Source organism: Podarcis cretensis (assembly GCF_951804945.1).
Source record: "Podarcis cretensis genome assembly, chromosome: Z".
NCBI classification, from domain to species: Eukaryota; Metazoa; Chordata; class Lepidosauria; order Squamata; family Lacertidae; genus Podarcis; species Podarcis cretensis.
This window is the reverse complement of record NC_137184.1, coordinates 33,593,665-33,607,554: the sequence shown is the minus strand read 5'-3', so window position 1 is coordinate 33,607,554 and position 13,890 is coordinate 33,593,665. Positions and strand designations below refer to the sequence as shown.

The following is a 13,890-nucleotide window of genomic DNA, read 5'->3' as shown; positions in this document are numbered from 1 at the left end:
TTCTACATCCCTCGTTTGATATAATAAACAGGATACTGCTTATGTTCGTTGAGAGAAATAGATTGAGACAGAGAGACATATGTAATGCAAATGAGCATTTCGGACCAATCTACATTTTACATCTGCATAACAAATCGATTGAAGCAGGAATGCCTTTAAGCAGTCGGAAGTTTTTGTTTCATTTTACTTTCTGTGGAAGGTTCTTGGCTACTGTATTTATTTATTTATCAATCAATCACAGGATGGAACGAAGTCAGTGTACAGTGGTACCTCTGGTTACGAACTTAATTCGTTCCGGAGGTCCGTTCTTAACCTGAAACTGTTCTTAACCTGAGGGACCACTTGAATTAATGGGGCCTCCCGCTGCCACCACACCGCCACGGCGCAATTTCTGTTCTCATCCTGAGGGTACCACTTCTGGGTTAGCAGAGTCTGTACCTGAAGTGTTTGTAACCTGAGGTGTTTGTAACCCGAGGTACCACTGTCCTTGGTTAGTGAACAACCCACTTGCTTAGCCATCCATAGTGAAATGCAAGTCATCCTCTGTGGATGGATCATGGCTCGCTCATAAATTAAGAGGCTGCCTCTCTTCCTTATCTCTCCACACGGTTTAATGTCAGGAGACAAGATGGGAAAGAATTACTGCATAATATTTCTCACCTCTTAGCCTTCTCCATTTGCTAATCAGAGAACCTCAGGAATATAATCCAGGCATGGCTTCCCTTTGGATAATGCTTAGAAGATGCTAATAGCAGGGGAAAGTGGCAAATACATCTTAAAGCAACTCAGGACATCTCTCTCTCTCTCTCTCTCTATATATATATATATATATAAAATCAGACACACAATTTGAACTGTTCCACCATTTCAAGAAATGGACAGAATTTGGCAAAAGAAGCAGTGGTTCAAAAAGAAATTCTTTTAATGGGGAAGGAGGGAGAGAATTTGAATTGCACCAATTTATCAAGCAACCATCAAACAGGCCCAAGGTCTGAGAATCCAGCTTGGTGGGAGTGGGGGTAGTGGGGGGGATTTCCACTGTGATCACCCTGCTAAAGAGGTTAGATCCACAGCCTGCAGAAATCGCTGTAGCCTTGTAAAAAGCAGTGGAGTTGTGCACATTTGCACCAGGTAAAACTGTCACTGGCCTTTTCTTTCTCCCAGCCTATATAGCCATTAATAATTTAATTCCTTCTTGTTTACTGTACTCATGTAGCACATGAAGTGTGACACCTTTGGTTATTTACATCCGAGATAATTTTCTCATGACACAGTGGGCAGATAAATAGAAAACAAGAGGAAACAGCAGCTGCTCAGGCTGCAAAAATAACAAGAAAGGTGGTTTATTTCAACAGACAGGATGCTAAATTTGAACACGAGTCCTCAGCTATGGACTTCAGCAACTCACTGGGTGGCTATGCACAAGTCATTCTTGTTCAGCCTCAGGTACCTGTTTCTAACAAGGGAAGCACAACTGACTTCCTCAATGAGTAAATACAATCTTATACTGTAAGGGGTTTGCTGCTGGTGACACCTCCAGAAGCCTTTGGCTGTTCCGCTGTGATGTCAGAGATATGAGTTGGCCCCTCTGCTCCCAGCAACTGAGGAACTAAAGAGAAACCAGAGCTCAGTGGTAGAGCACATGGTTTATACATTAAGTGTCCTAAATACAATCCATGGCATCTCCAGTTTTAAAATTGATCGATTAGCCCATCATGGGAAAGACCTCTGTCAGGGATTTCAGAGAGCTGCTGACAGTCAACACTAAAAAGCTGCATGGAGAAATAGTCTGACCTGGTATATGGCAGGAGGAGGAAAGAGGAGGAACTGGTGAGAAATGAGGAAGGGCAGGAGAGGGGTGACAGCACTAGGAAAGCGGCTACCATCTAAAACAAGGATGGGAAACCTATGGCCATCTGGTTGTTGTTGGGCTACAACTCCCATCAGCTCCAGCTGCCATGGCCATGGTCAGGGTTGGTGGAAACTGTAGACCCACAACACCTGGAGGGTGTAAAATTCTGGAAAGCCACTGGCAGTCAGCATGTAGACAATACATAGTTAGGTGAATCAATGGCAAAGGCAGCTTCCTATGTTCTCCTAAAACTGCCCCTGCATTGTCATGGGAATCCCATGTTCCTTCATATTTGAAACAAAGAGAAAAACCCAGTTCATATAGAAAACAGAGAAAAGTTCATAAAGAATACAACAGAAAGGTTCAAGTCTAGCTTTCTCCCTGAAACAATACTCTTATGGGTATGGATGTTTCTCTTCTTGGGACAACATTTAATCAAACAATGTTTACATGCACACTTGAAGTCTGGTGGTATATTATAGAAATAGTCTTGCCATGTGGTGAGCTGTTTTCTGGACAAGATCTAGGGTCCATATGCACTATATATTTAAAGCAGTACCACACCACTTGAAACAGTAATGGCTTCCCTCCCAAAGTATCCTGGGAATTGTACTTTGTTAAGGATGCTGTGAGTTGCCAGGAGACCCCTATTCACCTCACATAGCCACAGTTCCCAGAGTTCCTTGAGAAGAGGGTTTGACTGTGAATTGTAGCTCCGTAAGTTGGGTTGGAGGTCTCCTAGCAACTCAGCACCCTTAACTACAATTCTCAGGATTCTTTGGGGGAAGCCATGACTGATTAAAGTGGCACCATATTGCTTCAGATCGATAGTGCAGATGGGCCCTCGGACACATTGTTGAGGTTGCAGAAGGTTGCAGAAATTGTTGTTCCCAGCAATGCTAGGAACATGAGCCTGAAACAGCCAGTGCCAGCATCAAATTTTGGAGGGTCCATAGGCTGTGCTTTTGCCCACACAGCTTGGTTTCAAGCCATGTGGGCAAAACAGGGTTACCTGATGTCATTCAGACATCTGGTGATAGGCAGTTGGGAAGCCCTACCCTTCTGTCAGACATGGCCCACAGTGGGTGGAAGAGATAGCAATCTGGCCTGCTGACCATACCCAGTTTCCCACTGACTGTGACATTGGTCTTCAGGTTATGGCCTGATTTTTTAAAATATATATTTGTATAGAGCTAAGGCTGCTGTGACAGTGCATCTTAGATCAGTGGGGGGAAGGTCACAACAACATCCAAATATATTGATTTTTTAAAAAAATAGGAAATGGGTCCCCAAGTACATGTTTGAATTAAAGGGTTTGAAAAAGTTGAAGACTATTAGTCTAGTCTAGTCTAGTCTAGTCTAGTTTATTACATACCCACAAATCTGGTGGGTCCCACTGGCACATTCCTAAGCTTGTTGTGGACGGTAGGCCCAACACCAGCTTGCTCTTCATCCTTGTATCATACCCACAGCAAGACTGCTAAATCATCAACGTAGCTAATAGGGTATTCTGTACTAAAGCCATTGTCACCAAGACCGCTTGCATTAATAAGGTGAGCCTTAAGAAGGGGGATGAACTCAATAATCTGATAGGGCTTTTTCATCTCGATCCATTATGATTCTATAGTTTGCATACCCAATTCCCATTAATGCTAATGGGAGTTACTGTACTGCGTTCAGTGAGAGAAGAATACAGGCCTTTTGACTTCATTACGGAAATTTAAAATTCATTACCACAGGATACTGAGGGATTGCCCTAAATACTCTCTCTTTGTTATATATTTCCTAGTTAATGCGACCATTTGAGTGTACTGTACCCTGCTGAGTAGGAAACATTTTCTAGGCTGTTTAAAACACATTCTCCACAATTGGAAGCAAGTCTTTTGTCTCCATTTATGCCTTTGACACTGGCTGCCTTCAGCTTAATGGGACCAGAGTAGATAAAAGCAAATTAATCCAAAAGGTGACTTTTTCTATCCTATTGTCAAATCTCACAGATACAAATTCAAGTATTCCTCGTCTTTCTGCGATTAAACACAAGCCATGCATTCAAATCTGAGCTGCAACAATGAATCCAATTATTAGAACATCCTATTCAAAATTATGCGTCAATCAGAAAATGACCGCTTGACTATGCTCATATAAAAAAATACAAAACACTGAAATTGCCAGTGGGTGGTGGGGAAGAGGGGGAATAAGAGGAGAGATTCCAAGGTGCAGCAGTGGGGCACACCTTAAACTGGAAAGAACTGGAATTAACCTGCAGAAAATTTGTTCAGAACACTTTTTCTCCAAAGACCTTGTTGCTCTCCAACTAGAAGCTGGAACCTGACTAGCTTTTTAATTGACTTGAAAGGTAGTGTAAGACACATACATCCTAAAAGCTGATGGTGTAAATGAGAGTAGTGAGGTAGCAGTGACTAGTATGGAGCTAGTAAGACCTGGGTTCAAATCCCTGCTCAGCCATAAAGCTCCCTGGGTGATCCTGGGCCACTCAATTATTCTCACAGCCCAACCTAGGGGCGGCCAAGTGTCCTCCTTAACAGAGGGCAGTCGTTCATTTGACAAGTTGGCTTGTCAAGGTTCAGTTTAAAGATAAAGAACCATAACAGCAGGGGCCTTGAAGTTGCCCATCATCAGCTAGCACCCAGGCAGGATACAGAACAGGGACACTGGTCACAGCATCCCCTGCTTTTGGGGGGGGGGTGCACTGTACTTCTATTGAAATTATAGCAAGTATTTTATTTATTTATTTATTTTTAAAAATTGCTTCTTAATTAGCACACACAATTCTTTTTTCTTTTCTTTTTGCAGGTCAGTGTATTTTTTGGCAATCTGTTTGTGGAGATGAGCAATTAGCCTAACCAACCTCACTGAGTAATTCCGAGGGAAAAGATCTTCCATTTAAGCTACTTGGAATAGGGCAGATTGCAGAATAGATAGGCAAACAGTGAGAACTGCAGGCAGGGTTATGCTGACAGCATCTCACTCCTGTTAGCAGCTGGGCTGCAATTTCCTGCTCTAGCTGCAATTTCTTGACCAAGTGCAATACCTGAGCTGCTGTGGTCAAGCTATCAGAGTCCAGGAACAGCCACGGTTTCCATGCCAGCTGAAAATTGATAAAAGGTGCTCCTAACCCACTGCGATAGCCTAATGCTAATTCCACACCTTAGCAAGAGTCAGACCAGGGATTTTCTCACTGTTCATGCTCTTAGGGCACAGGAAGTGACCTTATTCGAAGTCAAACTACTGGTCTATTTAGCCCAGAATAGTATTACTCTGACTTTGAATGGCTCTCTTATCAGCAGCTTTTTTAAACTGGAGATGCCAGGGTCCGAACCTGGGACCCTCAGCATGCAACACATGTGCTCTTCCCCTGAGCTATGGCTGTTGCTTCCTAACTCTTAGTAATGACACACCACCAGCCCTTTATTTACTCACCCAGCCCAGTAGTAAATATAATGGTGATGTTTCATGCTTGAGGAAACAAACCTACCATTTCCCACGTCTCTCAAAGGCAAGAATATCAACTTCTGGATGGACCGGGCAGTCAAAAGTGTATTCATGGCACCCTTCAATAGCCTGCCTATTGGGACCTGGCAGCCTCCACCTAACACTGGCCCTCTGTTGTCCTTCATGTAAATATTGTTGGGACGACAGCCAAGGCAGAGGGAAGGGAGTGCCTCTTCAAGCAAGATGGGAATCTCTAGTGTCAGATACAGCCAGCCTGACTAATGAGACCTCCTGCTTGCCAAATCCTCTGTCTATTCCAGCCATTGAATATGCTCAGAAGCTCCATGGCACCAGCCCAACAGTCTACAGATCCCAATCAAGTATCAATAGCTTAAGTGTAAGTGATGGCAAAGGGGGAAAGTGCCAAGTGTTCCTTTTCTTTTCTTTTAGTTTCAGGAACTTCAGTTGCTGTTATGTCACTAGTGGGAACGTAAGCAAGGACTTAATTAATCCTATCACAGAATGGATCTACCACAGGGCAAAGAAAAGTGGGGGGTGGGGAATCAAAAGGAGCTATTTTGGAGTCTTTACAAAGAGAGAGTGCCAGGGTGAGAAAGTTGGCACAATTTTCAGCTGCGTGAGGGTAGCTCCCATTAATGAGGGGAAGTCCGGGATCCTCTTTCAAGCATTGTTCATGGGAAGAAAGGTGAACAGTGTTAGTTTCTTCTGAAGTGGCACACATTACTTAGGGCAGGGGACACAGCCCAGTGCAAAGCCTCTTCTATGTTGTGCAGGTTTCAGATTCAATCCTCAGCATCTCTGGTTAAAAAGGACCTTAGGCCTGCAGGGCAAGAAATACCCTCTGTCTGAGTCCTTGGCAATCTGCTGCCACTCAAAGGAGGCAGCACTGATCAGGATTGACATAAAGTTCTGACACTGTGTAAAGAAACTTCATACACAGTGGTGCCATCAGGGCAGGACTTTGGGGGCAGGAGTCTAGGGCCCAGCCCAGCATATTGAGCAGAATGGCCTCCTCCAACACAGCAGGGGTAACTTACCACATTCTGAAGTGATTTAGATGTAATGTGTTGCTAAAGAGGGAGGCCCCCGCAAGACCATTAAATGCAGAGTCTAAAATTACCTGATTATACCATACTCAGACAGGAACATTTTAATGGGGCTCTGAATACCAGGCAGGTAAGAGAGAAGGATGTAAGGGGCAGGATGACACATAAGACCTTAGGAAATTGCCATATACCAGGGAGGTTTTTTTAGGTTATCTGCCCATCTACTCTCACTGGCAGTAGGTTTTTGAAGGGAAACTAAGCCCGAAGAAGAGATGATTAAGAGGCGAAATGATGACAGCCATCTTCAAATATTCAATGGGCTGTTGTCAGGGCCGGATTTAGGTTTGATGAGGCCCTAAGCTACTGAAGGTACTGAAGGTAAGGGGGCCCTTTATATGTCCAGATGTCCTTTGTCAACAACAAATTTGTCATTGTTTTTTGTGTTGAATATATGCCATGCAACTAGTCCATGCAGAATGTAGGCACCCTATATATAGAAATGAGAAAACCCAGTGATATTTTAGGGAGCAGGCTAGTAGACGGGCCCCATTACTTACATCATAGGAGCCTACACAACACAAAACACTGTTGCTGTATGTAGGTTTTATTTTATTTGTTTCTTATCTTATATTTTGGAAATGTACAACTAGGGTTTTGTTTTTCTTTAAATTTTTTTGGGGGGGCCAAGAGAGTGGGGCCCTAAGATAGAGCTTGTTTAGCTTATATGTAAATCCGGCACTGGCTGTTGTATGAACGATGAATTCTATCGCAACCTTCAACCCTTGGCCTAATTGCAAAAGGCCTCTGCAAGCAATCAGTTCAAAACTCTGGCAAAAGCAGTTTGTCCCTCCTATGCAGGGGCAAAGTGTGTGTGGGGAGGAGTGGGTTGCAGAAAAAGAAAAGGTGGCCATCACTATTTTTGGCTTTGGCCCCACCCACATTTGGATTTGCCTTGCCCACCTCTGGTGTATGATGCTACCTTTTCCTTCAGCTTTGTTCAACTGGTGACCATGCAATGGGTGCAGAAGCATTCCAAACCCAGAGAGGAACCAACCTTGGCACAGCCCTAACTGAAAAGAGATTATTTGCATTCATGGGATTGAGTGGTGCAAGATAGTATTGCCTAATAAGATGGCACATCATTTGTCAGCTGCCAATACATGCACAAACCTCTATTGGGTCTTCATTAGCCCTGCCAAGAACAAAATGCTTCCTTCCAACTGGTGCCATCCACTACTTAATTGTCATTTGCATTTCCTAAAAATAAGCCCTAGTTTCCACAGGGATCACTTCTGCCCCTCAAGTGCAACTATGGTATGGACTTGAAACAATATCCCCAATTCATTGTTGCCCCCTAGAATTGCACATTAAGCCCACGGAAGACTAGTACTGTTGTGCTTACAGTGACTCAAGAAAATTTGCACATTGTTTCAGCGCATCCCCTTCCACCTATACGTGACTGTAGCCAACCTTATTTTAGGGTATCCCTCTGCCCAGGAAGCAAGACATTTAATTAGTCCTCCTTGCAAACCAATGTGCAGTCTGTCAGGTTCTCCCAACCAATGCTGTCCCACAGTGGAAGTCTTCACAACCTCATGATCCTTCAACAAGACGTGATTACTCCAGCCCCAGCTGGACCCCACTCTTGATTCTTCGATACCATTCTCTTGCCTTCTTCCATGCTTGCTGTTTTCCTTGGGTTAGTTAAGGACCTCAAACAGATGCCAGCCTCAGGTTCCCCATGTTCATCTATTCCTAAAACATGTTGGAAGTCTTCTGAGAACGCAGGCTACTATTAGAAATATAATTTTACAGCACAATATATTTGCTAAACTGGTGAAATCCAGAATGAAGCACAAGAGTGAATCACAGTCTGCAGGCATAGAGAAAGGGGCAGTGACATATGCCCATAAGGAAGATTTGTGCTTAAATTAAATTCCTGGTTGTTTCCTTGTGCGTGTGGGTCACTCTCAGTGCCAATCAGTATACTGGTGCCAACAGCAAAACCCAACAGTGTCATCTGAGCTAAGTAGTTCAACTTGCTGTCAGTGCCAGTCAAGCAACTTTGTCTATTCATAGCATAGTTCGGATTCCAACTGCACCTGCAAACCAACGGGCTTGGTATAGCTGCCAATCAGTTGGGCAGTGGAGCAGATGGCCTCAGAAGGTAGTGGTCTCTCCTTCATTGGAAATCTTCAAGCAGATGGAGTGACCTTTGAGGTGCCTTCCAATTCTATGGTTTTAAAGAAATGTAGTTGTGCAAACAGAGGAGGGCATCAATTGGACACACACAAAATGGTTTCTGCCTTTATTGTAATAGTTTATAAATGTGTTTCTATGCATATTAATCAGTGCATGACTTTTTTTGGTGGTACATTTCCACTTTTTTGGTGATGCGTGAATGAGCTCCCTATGCCTTAAAAATGCAGCAGCATCTTTGGAACTTTACTCTTCACTGATCTGCTGAATGGGAGAGACCTGGGCTGATGCTGTACAGAGGAAATCCTGCCATTATAACACTAGCAGTGGCAGCCAGAGGTTGTGCCTTTGGGGTGATGAGCAGGCAAAGAGTGTGATGTCATCCTTGAAAATAAAGCTGGGGGCAAGTTGGAATGCTCTCTGTTGCCTTAAGGGAGACTGCACTGACCAGGAGACAAAGGAGGCTGAGTATTAGGACATAGGGTGGGACAATAAGGCCAGAAGGAAGACCTTTGCAAGGCTTTAACAGGATTAGCACATTATTTAAACTGTTTTGTGCTGAATTTAGCTTTTGCTTGTCTAAAATGTTGATATATGCTATGATTTGTTGCACTAACTTGCATTCTGATAATTTGTGCTAATTGGGTTGCTGTTCTGTTTTGGTTTTAGCTCCTTTGGGCTTCCTTTAGGCAGGAAACACTGGATATAAGCATGATATGAAATGGAAATGGAATTCAAGTCACGCTACCTCTGCCTATGGAAGTTCCATTTAACCATCAGGACCAACAGTGATGGGTATGGAATGAGCGTGATGCTTAGGGGTCCTGAAATAGATCCCCAACCTTAGCTATGACTAGCAAAAAATATGAAAAAGACAGACATCCAAAATAAATGATTAAATACCAGCTGCAATGTATGCACACAGAGAGAAAGAGACAGAGACACCCAGAGTCTGAGAGAAAATGCAGAACCCAGCTTTCCTTAGTGCAAAAATCAGATTGCTTTTAAAGAACAACTTATTACAGAGCATATGAAGTTCTGGTTAATGGTCTGTAACTGGTCAGATAATTCATAGAATCATTGAATTGGAAAGGACCACCAGGAGCATCTAGTCCAGGGGTAGGCAACGCAAGGCCCATGGGCTACAAGTGGCCCACGGGGGTCGTTTAACCGGCCCACAAGCCACCCCCAAACCGAGCCACCCGCTTGGTGAGTCTCCCTGCGCTGCACTAAAACAGCGCAGCCTGGCACGGGGACTCGCTTCTGCGGCGCCGGAAATCGCGTCTGTGCATGCGCAGATGCTGGAAATCGCGGGCGCGCGTGCAATGTGGCCCACGAAGGGATCTCTGCTGGAGTGAACTGGTCCAGGCGAGGTAAACCTTGCTGACCCCTGATCCCTGCAATGCAGGAATTTTTCACCCAACATGGGGCTTGAACCCACAACCCAGAGATTAAGAGTCTCATGTTCTTCTATAGTGGAGCTATCCATCAAGGAACTTTCTTATGTGATCTTGACTCCACACCCCAAAGTGCTTAAACTACTCACTCAGCCTCAGTCTGGACTCTAGAAAAGAGGGCTTCCATAATAGAAGCAACTTTGGAACTTCTAAGATACACTCATTTAAATGGAATGCAGGGTGGGGTAGAGGGCTGTTCTATCTGAGTTTGCAATAAGCCTCCCTGATCTCCCCACAAGGAATCAACAGGGTTTTTAATACTAGGGAGTGATGAAACTCTCATATTCTGGGAACAGCAGAAATTCAGTCCCAGAAAGGAGCCTGGTTGGAGCTGGTGAATATTTAAAGTTTGATTCTAGTTCCTCCGTATATACGACACCAACCAGAGTCTCCATTTGAACTTTGAGAGTAACTTTCCTCTTCTGAAAGGGCAAATGTAGCCCTATAGAAATCCTGCCGAACCATCTCCATGGGGAGTCTTCCTGACGCCTCCTCCATGTCTGGTGCACAGATGCAACCCCCGCCTCTTGTCACTATGCAGTCTAGTCATTTAGAAAACACTTAGCCATGCAGCAGGCAATAGAATTAAAAAAACATTAAACTTCAGAAGGGGGCTGGGGAGGGGGTGCTCAAACTTTGACAAGCTGCATCTAATGCTAAGTATAATTAATTAAATTGGATGAGGCACAAGGGGAAGAAGGCAGAAGACGATGGCAAGCTGGAATCAGGATGGTAATGCACTGATATTTTGTGCATCATCTGGTAAAGGAAATAAGCAGGGCTGTAGTGGTGCAAAAGAGTTGGGGAAGACGTGGCTTTCAAAAGGATGCATACTGGGGAAAGGGAGCAAAACGCAGGAGAAAGAAGTAATAGCAATGCAAGAGAAGATGATTAAAAGAAAGCCAGGTAACTAAGAATATTATCTTACAAAAACTGCAATGAAGGCTGCAGGGGTAAACAGCTCAGTGGCAGAGCATCTGCTTGGCATGCACAAGATCCCAGGTTCGATGCCAGGTATCTTCAGGTGGGGCTGGGAATGCCCCCTGCCTGAAACCCCGGAGAGCAGCTGCTGGCAATAATAAACTAGATGGCCTAATGATCCAACTCAATATAAGACAGCTTCCTATAAATAAAATAAGGAGGTCAACAATTCAATGTTGTGAGGTCTGAGAATGCAGATGCACACCCAAAATGAAGAAACAAGAAGCCACATATAGATGGAAGCCACCCTCTCAATCTATTGCTGTTGAAGCCGTTATAGCAGCACCAGTTTCCCAGAGACGGAACTGTATATCCCCCACAATATTCCAAGGGGCAAAGTTTTAACAAGCTTGACGACTCCATCAGCACAGATAATTAAGCAATTAGAACAGTCAGAAGTTGACAAAGCACCAGCTGAATGATGCCCATGAAGCTACAAAAGAGAAGAGGGGTTCTCCCAGTGAAAAAAGCTTTTGTCAATGGTTATCCTGATTGCTTGCCAAGGGCAGGGGGGGCTGCAAGGCACACAGGCAAGGCTGGTTTCCATGCTGCCATGAGGGGAAGGGAAAAAGGGAAAGGCTGGAAAAATGAGAGGGACTGATCATTTTATTTTATGTGGTGTTTACAAGCCCTCATCCACTGCAAAGGGGTGATGTAGGAAAAAGCTAATTCCTAGTGATATTACTAAATGTTTTTGGAATGTATGCTTCACAAAGAGCCTTCCCTTATGAGCTCAGAGAGGAAAAGCACATTTGAGTCACAATATTTAATCTAGGGACATTTATGAACAATTTCAGGCAAGGATACTGAGACATGCTGCCAGTCCCAGCACTCATCATTCACAGAGAAACAGTTCCACACCCTAGTGTATCAGCGCTATGCAAAAGCCTTCATATTAGTAATCTCAAATGGCTCTCACATGCTTTTATAACTTACTCCTGAGGAAAAGGAATATTGCTGAGGACATTGTATTAGGAGTCCTTGCAGCTTGGGTGAATTAGATTGAAGCAATCGTTTACAGTTTCTGGAGTTCAAAGGCTTTATTAATGCAGAAACTATTTATAGAATGAGTGGAAAGGAGAGAGAGAAAATGACTGACATCTTGGCTCAACATTAGGAAAGAAAAATAAACCAAAATGGCTCAGCTTTTTAGGGGTGGAATTAATTTAGAGACAGAGACTAGAAGCAGGGAGTAGCTGGATCACTAGTGCCCTCTTGGAGTTTAAAGTAACACAGGCATTAACTATAAATTCAAGAGAAGAAAATGTGTTTGCTTTTCTCCAACACTGTGCATCCAGGAAACTGTCATGGTCCCCAAGGCACCACAAAATACCCAAAAGATATTTTTAAAGATATCTCATAAACTAAAAGTATGTAAAGGGCAGAGCTCAAATAACGGTGGGTTTTTTAGTGTTTTTTGTGGCATGGTTTTACTACTTATATGCAAATACTGAAGCACATGGCTACTCAGAGTAACCAGTATATGCAAACATCTGGCTCATCTAAGGCTTTATAGAACTTTTATTCTCAATGGTGATGGAACTCAGAGGCGGAAAATACTTTTTATTTTTACAAATCTTTATTATTTGTAAAGGGGATCTTTGTACGAGTCAATACTTTACTATCCCTTTGGAGCCCTTTGAAATTTTTTTATCCTTCCAAGCAGTGACACTCTATGGCTTACATTTTTTATTCTTTTTTATGTTCGCACTTTGTTTTAACAAAATCTACAAAATATTACATGGGGGGGGGGAGAAACATGTATGTTTTGCAACAGCAAGACACACTGCAATGGTCTAAGATCAGGGGGTCCCCAACATTTCTGGACCCAGGGACACATCTAAGAAACTCTAAGAAAATTTAAGAAACTGTCATAAGCACCACAAAATACCCATTTCACAGAAAAGCAACAGGCAATGCTCAGAACCTAAGATTCTCAGGAACCACTCCTTCTCCCAAAACAACCAACTACACACACCCCAAAATAAATAAAACACAGACATATAAAGCAGGCAACTCCTTATAAACCTGATACCCCGCCCCCCCCCAGCAACTATGACAACAAAACCACCTCATTTAAAAAATATTAGGAGGGGCGGGGGACCTTGATGGGCACCAAATATGGTTTCTGAGGTGCCACATTGAGGACCCCATATCTTGATAAAATTTGGGTCTGATCCAACATTACTCTATTACATTCTTATTCTGAATCAACAGGTGTGCATATCTTGAAAAGAAGATGCACTGCACCCATCTGCAGGCCCCAGATATCCCTCACCTGCTGCCACAACAGATATGGAGAGCCAATACTGTAAATGAGCCTCAAGGTTCACACAAAGAAAAGGAGATCTGCTGAACTGAAAACAGTAGAAACTTGCATGCAATTATTTCATACGTTCCAGAAAGCTGTGGAATGGGCTCCCAATCTTCAAGGTAACTGGAAAGCAGGACCATGTAAAAACTAAACTGTGCTCACCTAAACACCAAAGGCTTCTGCAGCAATCTCCTTCCCTGGGCTGGAGACAGTAGCAGTGGGCATTTTCAACAGAACGGGGGCATATTCACACCATACATTTAAAGCACATGGCTTCCCCAAAAAGAATCCTGGGAATTGTAGTTTAAGAGTGCTGGGAATCATAGCTCTATGAGGGGGAAACTGCAGTTCCCAGGTTTCTTTGGGGTATGTCAAGGGTTTTAGAAATATGTTGAATGTGCTTTAAATGTATGGTGTACATGCACCCCAAGTGTTTTTTCTCCCCATGATTTGCCAGATACAGAGTTTAGTAGCCTGAGGGGCACAAGAGAAGGAGGGAGCACTTTGGACACATTTTCCAACACTGCAGGAGAAGGAGTCTACTACCCTTGCATTTAAGCACTAGCC

General features: G+C 43.6%; 1 protein-coding gene and 1 long non-coding RNA gene across 3 annotated transcripts in view; one reads left to right on the top strand and one right to left on the bottom strand.

Moving 5' to 3' along the window:
• Positions 1 to 13,890, bottom strand: part of PCDH19 (protocadherin 19) — a 133,561-nt gene that overhangs the window by 19,470 nt on the left and 100,201 nt on the right. The window lies entirely within an intron of this gene.
• Positions 1,633 to 13,501, top strand: LOC307208112. Its single transcript, XR_013834988.1, has 3 exons — positions 1,633 to 1,830; positions 4,667 to 5,702; positions 13,227 to 13,501. It is a non-coding gene; the product is annotated as an uncharacterized lncRNA (long non-coding RNA).